Here is a 9216-nt window from a genome sequence, read left to right on the forward strand (position 1 = left end):
ATCAACCCAAACTTGCTCTTTCATTATGTGGCATTTAAAATTAAAGATGCTCTCCTTAAATTAGTTGCTCTTACAAGGTTTTTCAGGAAGCTGATGATACCAATTAATAATGGAACAATTGCTTTATGTTATATGCTCTGGTTTTAATAGTTACTTGGTTTTGCCTTACCCCACATTGACTATCTTCTTGGTAACCACAAGTCATAGAAGCACTTTCTGTTGTCCCTGCATAAGTTTGCCTTTGGGGAGGAGACAGCTTTGAGGCTGGTGGCATAAGCTCAGACTAACTTAAATCAGACCTTGGTCTAGCAGCAAGGTTCAACCCAAACTTCTCCTTTAATTTATTATTATTATTATTATTTATTTTTATTATTTTTTTTTTGAGACAGAGCTTTGCTCTTGTTATCTAGGCTGGAGGGCAATGGCACGATCTCGGCTCACTATAACCTCCGCCTCCCTGGTTCAAGCAATTCTTCTGCCTCAGTCTCCCAAGTAGCTGGGATTACAGGCAACTGCCACCATGCCTGGCTAATTTTTGTATTTTTAGTAGAGACGGGGTTTCGCCATCTTGGCCAGGCTGGTCTCAAACTCCTGACCTCAGGTGATCCACCCACTTTGGCCTCCCAAAGTGCTAGGATTACAGGTGTGAGCCACCATGCCTGGTCTTTTAATTTCATTTTAACTATTACAGATAGCAATAACCAAGGGATTGGATATTTTGTTTTTATTCTTATTAGTTTGCATTTCCTTATGCATTCAGTGAAGTAACTTCCTGGGAGTATGAGTACCAGCCATCTCTAAATTCCACTGGTAACTTTTACCTTTAGTAACTAAATGCAGCCCAGCTGCAGCTCTATACCATGGGTGACTATACAACCACCAAGGAGTCAAAGGTTTTTCATTACCACCCTTTTCTTTTTCTCTCTATCCATTTAGTTTTATTTATATACTTCTTCTTTATTTTAAAGTGTCCCCTAAATAACCTCAAAATTAGAAAAAAAATTACATTTCCTTTTTTTTTTTTTTTTGAGACGGAGTCTCACTCTATTTCCCAGGCTGGAGTGCAGTGGCGCAATCGTGGCTCACTGCAACCTCTGCCTCCTGGGTTCAGGCAGTTCTCCCGCCTCAGCCTCCTGAGTAGCTGGGATTACAGGCACCTGTCACCACACCCAGTTAAAAATTACATTTTCTTTAGCCAACACTACATCCTTGTGTTTTTGTAAACTTCCCTAAAAAAGGTTTTGGTGAAGAGTAACACATTTTAGTCTCCTATAATTTTAACTCTTAGTAACCCAAATTCCCAGTGAAAAAATAAGGATTGCTTACTTTAACATAGCATGGCTTTAAAATTTTAAATTACTGAAGACAATTTTATGAGTAAATTTACCAAATTAATCTTACCAAATGTTACTAAAGTCATGTGAACTAAAAGGCATCTGAGCTAGTTTCTATTAGTCTGATAAACACTTAGTTTTCTTTAAATCAATTGATTAGAGCTCTTTCATATAATTTGGTAGTGAAATTTCACTTCCACATTACACATTCAAACATATAGACATAACAGACATATAGAGAAAAGCAAATCCTCTATTTTCTTATCTGCCTGTTTTCAAAAATTCTCTCCCTTTACTAAAAAAATTGCAGGAGCTGGCCGGGCGCGGTGGCTCAGGCCTGTAATTCCAGCACTTTGGGAGGCCGAGACGGGCGGATCACGAGGTCAGGAGATCAAGACCATCTTGGCTAACACGGTGAAACCCCGTCTCTACTAAAAAAATACAAAAAATTAGCCGGGCGTGGTGGCAGGCGCCTGTAGTCCCAGCTACTCAGGAGGCTGAGGCAGGAGAATGGGGTAAACCCAGGAGGCAGAGCTTGCAGTGAGCCAAGATCGCGCCACTGCACTCTAGCTTGGGCGACAGAGCGAGACTCTGTCTCAAAAAAAAAAAAAAAAAAAAATTGCAGGAGCCTACAAAAATTGAAGGAGCGAGCTACCATACCAGGCTTCTCAAAACGAAGAAAGACCTGAAGCAGCAGGGTACAGCACAAGTTGCACTTCTGAGATATCTGAAGAATTTAAAAAAGAAACAGATTATAGAATTTAAAAATTAAAAACTTCTTGCTTTAAAAGTCAATAGTTTTTATAAAAGCTTGTTTAACCAATTATTTCATTCGCATTAGTGTATTTTTAATATCAAAGTTCAATTCCTATACTTTCAATATCAAAGTCCGATTCCTAGAAAGATTATTATAATTTCCTTTCAATTACAGCCAACTTAACTATATAACTTAAAAAAAAAATTCCTTTTTTACTAACCTCATTACAACCTATACAGACCACTCATGACACACTTGGACTTTCTGGTTTGTCCTAAATATTCCTATTTCTTAAACAACCAGTCATTTTATTTTAAAATACAAATTTACCATACAAGATCCTCTGTCATACAAAGTCATTTTTCTTTTAACCTTCCTTACCAAAAATACCTCTTTATATCTGTAACTTTCTTTATGTCTCTTAATTCCTGGTTCCTTTTACCTTGTTTTACATGTATCCTTTAAATAACATATAAACTAGACAAAAACTATTTACCTTTTAATAAGAACACACTTTTAGAATTTTTCCTAGAATCTTAAATTGTTTTTAAGATTTTAAATTGTTTTAAATTTTTCCTAGAATCTTAAATCTTAAATTTTTCCTTAAATCTTAAATAGTTTTCCTAGAATCTTAAATTGAAAATTACCCAGATGTTTAGTGGATATCTATTATTTCATACAATTTTAGATTGGAAATTACATCACATTTGTTTACAAGCATTTATTCCATTACATTTACCTGCTTAATTTATTTTTAATAGTTTACCTAGATTATTTATGAAAACGGATATTCATCATTTAAAGTTATTTCCCTGTTAACCATGTTTATAACCTATGAATTTCAGGTGTTTACCTGAGTAAGAAACTTAAGGCTAACTATATTGGTATTTTACCAATAACTCAGGATTTAGCTGTTTTCATTAAACCAACAATACAAGTATCTTTATAAAAAATTACTGTAATCCTAGCACTTTGAGAGGCCGAGGTGGGTGGATCACGAGGTCAGGAGATAGAGACCATCCTGGCTAACACGGTGAAACCCCATCTCTACTAAAAGTACAAAAAATTAGCCGGGCGTGGTGGCGGGTGCCTGTAGTCCCAGCTACTCAGGAGGCTGAGGCAGGAGAATGGTGTGAACCTGGGAGGCGGAGCTTGCAGTGAGCCGAGATCATGCCACTGCACTCCAGCCTGGGTGACAGAGTGAGACTCCGTATCAAAAAAAAAAAAAAAATTACATGGTTGGGTGTGGTGGTTCATGCCTGTAATCCCAGCACTTTGGGAGGCTGAGGCAAGTGGATCATGAGGTCAGGCATTCGAGACCAGTGTGGCCAACATAGTAAAACCCCATCTCTACCAAAAATATAAAAAATTAGCTGGGCATAGTGCCTGTAATCCCGGCTTCTCGGGAGGCTGAGGCAGGCGAATTGCTTGAACGTGGGAGGTGGAGGTTGCAGTGAGCCGAGATCACACCACTGCACTCCAGCCTGGGTGACAGTGTGAGACTCCGTCAAAAAAAAAAAAAAAAAAAAAAACAGAAGTAAAGATCATTCTGTTTTGGGTTGGGTTTATAGTTTTATAAACATCATGCCAAATGTTGACATCTTATAGTATTTGGCAGGGGTAAGCATGGAACTGCTTGATCAATAAATACAAAAAATGCTGAAAATTCTTAAGACATTTCTGATATTACTTTACCAATAATTTGAAAGCCAGCTTAGTTATTAAATATTTTACTTACATCACATAAACTTGAAAAACATTTAGGTTTCTTTTTGTGTGTGTATGGTGGATCAATGTGTGCTGACTGTGAGGAGGACTCTACAGTGTTTCACCACTGAATTGTTTCTGCCCTCTTAGATGTCTGTTTCTCTCTCTGGAATTCTATTACCTCCAAGAGGGCTCAAAATGCCAAGTGATCAGTTCTTATGTGTGTTTCCTGGAAGAGCCTTTCTAAACTAATTTCTTGGGCGTTGCCTGTAGGGCCATTGCACGTCTCAGGAAGTCAACCCCCAGACACTTTTACTTGGTCCCCAGTCCCCTAGGAGCATCCTTCAGCTGGGAGGAACAAAATGCCCTTTTTTTTCCAGAGCCGAGGACCTTAGTCTCATTCACCTATGAAAATAACAGTTCAGTTCCTCACACAAATGCACAGACAAACCAATTGAGCTTAATTTTGGAAGAAAAATCAACGGAGAAGACTCTTTAGAATGTTCCTCCAAACTAGAAACCAAATGAGGTGCCCAAAAAGGGGTCCTTCTCCTTGTCTTTAGAAAAAGGCAATGGAGAACACCTTTAGAATGCACCTCTGAACTAGACAGGGATCCCAAATAACCTTCTAGGAGGAAAAACAAAAACTCAGAATAAATCAAGGACCATCAGCCAAATGGGAGGTCCAGTGCTCAGGAGGACTTAACAATTCCACTGGAGGAAATGCTCATAGTTGGGGAGAACTTCCAATGGTCCCCTGCTGGTACCTTAGCTCCAAGTTCAGCCAACTCCTTCAGGGCTCTGAGTCTTCTCTGAGGCCTGATGCTAGGTGCCAAATTATTGTAAGTGAAAGAGCAAAACTCTGTAAATTATTTGAAGAGATTTATTCTGAGCCAAATGAGTGACCAATGGCCCATGACACAGTCCTCAGGAGATCCTGAGAACATCTGCCCAAAGTGGTTGGGCTTCAAGTTGGTTTTTTACATTTCATGGTGACATAAGACATCAATCAATACATGTAAGATGTACATTGTTTCAGCCACAAAGGCGGGACTACTGAAAGCAGGGATGTGGGGGTGAGAGGATTTCCAGGTCATAGGCAGATTCAAAGATTTTCTAATTGGCAATTGATTATTGTCTAAAGACCTGGAATCAATAGAAAGGAATGTCTGGGTTATGATAAGGAGTGGAGACTCAGGTTGTAGTATGTATATAAAGCCTCTAGGTAGCAGGCTTCAGAAAGAATAGATTGTAAATGTTTCTTATCAGCCTTAAAGAGTCTCTTCTGTCAGTCTGAAAATCTCTGTGTTGATGTTAATGCTGGTCAGCTGTGAGGCATGCCTGACATCCACTTCCTGTCATGGCCTGAACTAGTTTTTCAGGTTAACTTTGGAATGCCCTTGGCTGAGGAGGGGTTTGTTCAGATGGTTAGGGGGCTAAGAATTTTATTTTTGGCTTACACTATTAACTAGCACAGAGGCTCTAAAACGTTAATTATTCTCTCCGCAAATAAATGATTAGGCTCATGTAAGGATGTGCCCTGAAAGCAAGAAAGGAAAGTGGGTCAAGTAGTCACTGATACAAATTTTAATTTGGCAGTTTTAGATCTAGGAAGAGATTAATGTTGGCTCCTTCACACTGTGAGGATTGGTGGCTATTTCCCTTACATTCAATGTGAATATGAAGGACAGATTTCAAAAGGTCCCCTAAAACAGTTTCTCCCTCTCTTAGAACTCATTTGCCTTTGCAAACTGAAATTAGTGTTTCGAGTTAGAATTCCATCTACCCTGGTTGCAGAAGACTTAAGATGTTAGATATCCTCAGGCTTTTCTTCATCTGTAAATGAGGGACCACGCCCCTCAGAATGCATACAGCATTGCCTAAACCATGGGATGGGCCATTGTTTCCAAAAGCAGGCCAAGTTGAGGGGCTCTCTTACTGTAATTCACACATATCCTAGTCAAACCGTACTGCATTCTGGGGTCACTTGAAAATGTTAACTCGGTAAATCTCCCTTCTCATGGTAAATGTATATGTTCTTTCAACCTGGCTATTGCAGATGACAATAAAGATCCTACGGTTCAGCTTTGGGTTGCTCTATTCTATCTTTTTAAAGCTCCACCTTGTCCATCTTCACCAATCCCCATTTACCTTTTTACTATTACTTTACTATTTACTTATTACTATTTACCTTTTTACTATTACCTTTTAAGGCATAAATTATGCTGTGTGGGCTCTGTCACCATTTTGGGTGCTTTGCTCCAAGGTGAAATGGAAGCTTAGCATTAGTCCTTTCCCTGGTTCTAACATCTATACTGGACACAGGTAGAAAATAGTAATGATTCCTCTCTCATAACTAATAAGTATCATGCTGAAGTCCTTATAAAAGTAGGTATTCAATTCTTATGAAAATACAACTTCCCTCCTCTCCCTGCCACAGACCTTTCTTCAGCCCACATCCATATCTATCTTTTCTGCACTCATTCAGTCCTCTTTTTTACTCAATTTGGCCTTTATGTGTATTACCCTTTAATGATCTTTAAATGCTTAATGTGCACATGTCCTCCTTCACATGGCGGCAGGAAGGAGAAGTGCCAAGCAAAGGGGGAAAAGCCCCTTATAAAACTATCAGATCTCATGAGAACTCACTCACTATCATGAGAACAGTATGGAGGTAACAGCCCCCATGATTCAATTACCTCCCACCAGGTCCCTCCCACAACACATAGAGATTATGGGAACTACAATTCAAGATGAGATTTGGATGGGGACACAGTCAAACCATATCAAGGATAGAACCAGGGGTAGAAATCAGACTCAAACTGGGTACTAAAGTTGCTCTACTGTTTACTGTAGAGGTACGGGCACTTGAGAGCAGAAAGTAGCCAACAGTGGTCAAGTATGGTAAGCAATTAGGCAAAAACATAAGAATAAACTCTTTAACCTCAGGTTGTATTACTGAAACTACTGTGAAGTGCTTCCCATTAGGAGTATAAGAGGCTGTTCACCTTTAGGCCAGTCTTCATATTCATGGTGCCAGGTAGCTCTACCTCATCACAACTCTTTTTTTCCATTTCAACATCTCTCTTTCTCAAGGCAAAATTATTAAGATATAATTTACACACAGCAAAACTGCTCTATTTAGTGTACAAATCTATGAGTTTTGGCAGCTGCATACATTCTGTCACCCACACACATCACAGTCAAGATATTCAACAGTTCCATTACCCCTCCTCAGTTCTCTTAAGCTCCACTTTATAGTCAACTCTTCTCACCTCCCAGGCAACCACTGATCTCTTTTCTCTTTTTATGGTTTTGCCTTTTCCAGAATGTCATATAAATGGAATACAGTATGAAGACTTTTTAATCTTGCATCTCTTACTTAGAATAATGCACTTGAGATTTATTTACGTTGTGTGTAGGAGCAGTTTATTCTTTTTATATGCTGAGTAGATTCTGTTGTATATATGTACCACCATTTGCTTATCCATTCACAAATTAAAGGGCATTTAGGGTGTTTCCAGTTTTAGATGATTGTAAAATATGTTCGGGTTTTTGTGTGAACATGTTTTCATTCCTCTTGGGTAAATATCTAGGAGTAGAATTTCTAGGTCATATCACAAGTGTATGCATAACTTTATAAGAAACTCCCAAACCATTTCCCAAGTGTATGTACCCCTCTGCATTCCCACCAACAATGTCTGAGAGTTTTAGTTTTTGTCCATCGTCAATAGCTTTTGAAATTGTTTTTATTTCAACCAAGTAGTGATCATTGTGGCTTTGATTTGCATTTCCCTAATGACTACTATAGTAAATAGACTATAGCAATAAAAGGAACAAAATACTCCTATACACAACATAAATAAATCTCAAATGCATTATTCTAAGTGAAAGATGCAAGACTAAAAATGCTTCATACTGTATTCCATTTATATGATATTCTGGAAAAGGCAAAAGGAGAGAAAACAGATGAGTGGTTGCCTTGGGGGAGGGGTTGCGCATCTTTTCATATGCTTATTTGCCATCCATGTATCTCCTTTGGTGAAGTGATTGTTCAATTATTCACACATTTTAAAACTGGATTGTCTTCTGAGTTTTAAGAGTGTTTCATATATTCAGAATACAGTCATTTAATAGGTATGTTTTGACTGGGCGCAGTGGCTCACACCTGTAATCCCAGCACTTTGGGAGGCCAAGGCGGGCAGATTATGAGGTCAGGAGATGGAGACCATCCTGGCCAACACACTGAAACCCTGCCTCTACTAAAAATACAAAAAAAAAAAAAAAAAAAATTAGCTGGGCATGATGGCGGGCTAATTTCTTGCCTGTAGTCCCAGCTACTTGGGAGGCTGAGGCAGGAGAATGGTGTGAACCCGGGAGGCGGAGCTTGCAGTGAGCCGAGATTGCGCTACTGCACTCCAGCCTGTACGGCACTGCGAGACTCCGTCTCAAAAAAAAAAAAAAAACAAATAGGTATGTTTTGCAAATATTTTCTCCCAGTCTGTTGCTTGTTCTTTTGTTTTCTTAAGTGTCATCCAAAGAGCAAGTGTTATCCAAAGAGCAAGTTTTTATAAATTTCTTTCTTTCATGGATTGCATGTTTTTTGTTGTATCTAAGAAAACTCTGCCTAATTCAAAATCATAAAAATGTTCTCCTATATTTTCTTCTAAAAGTTTTATATTTTCACATTTAGATCTATGATCCATTTTGAATTATTTTACATATGGTGAAAGGCATGAGTTTATAGGTGTTGAGCTTTTGTTTTCAAAATGATGTCCAATTATTCCAACATATGTGTTTCTTTTCACTATCTTTTAATAAGGCTCAATTTAGCAGACACTCTATATATGATCCACAAAAAGAAAGGGAACCTTCTAGCTTTGGTGTGACAATGCTATGGCTGGAGATTAAAGGACAGTTTCCAGTTACTTTGATTGGCAGAAATACCTAACAAGTATGCTTTCTACTTCATAGAAATGCATGATATAGAATGGTTCGGAAAGAATTGTCAATGCTTTCTAGTCAAAGATCACCAGGAACACACCTGTGGTTGAACAAGTTGAATTTACTACTCACTGCAGCAAGGGAGAATACATCACAGGGAACCATGTGGCATATCGGTAAGATGTTCGATAAAATCTTATATTAAGATTTGGGTTTGTGTTAGGTGATTTGATAGAGGGTTTAAAGAGGTGGAACTTTGCTCTACGCTCTAAACAGGATATTGTCAGGAAGTGGGGGTAATTCTATGAGTGGGTATCTTAATAAATCTTATCTAGAAAGAGGGAAAACTGGAAGGAGGCTAAAGCTGTCATTGGCAAAGAGGCAACAGCTACGTAGACTAGATTGGTATTTTCATTTTATGTATTCCATTTGGTGGGTTGGACAGCATTTGTGTTTTTGTCTACGTTGAGACAT

The sequence above is a fragment of the Theropithecus gelada genome, chromosome 11 (assembly GCF_003255815.1).
Source record: "Theropithecus gelada isolate Dixy chromosome 11, Tgel_1.0, whole genome shotgun sequence".
Lineage (NCBI taxonomy): Eukaryota > Metazoa > Chordata > Mammalia > Primates > Cercopithecidae > Theropithecus > Theropithecus gelada.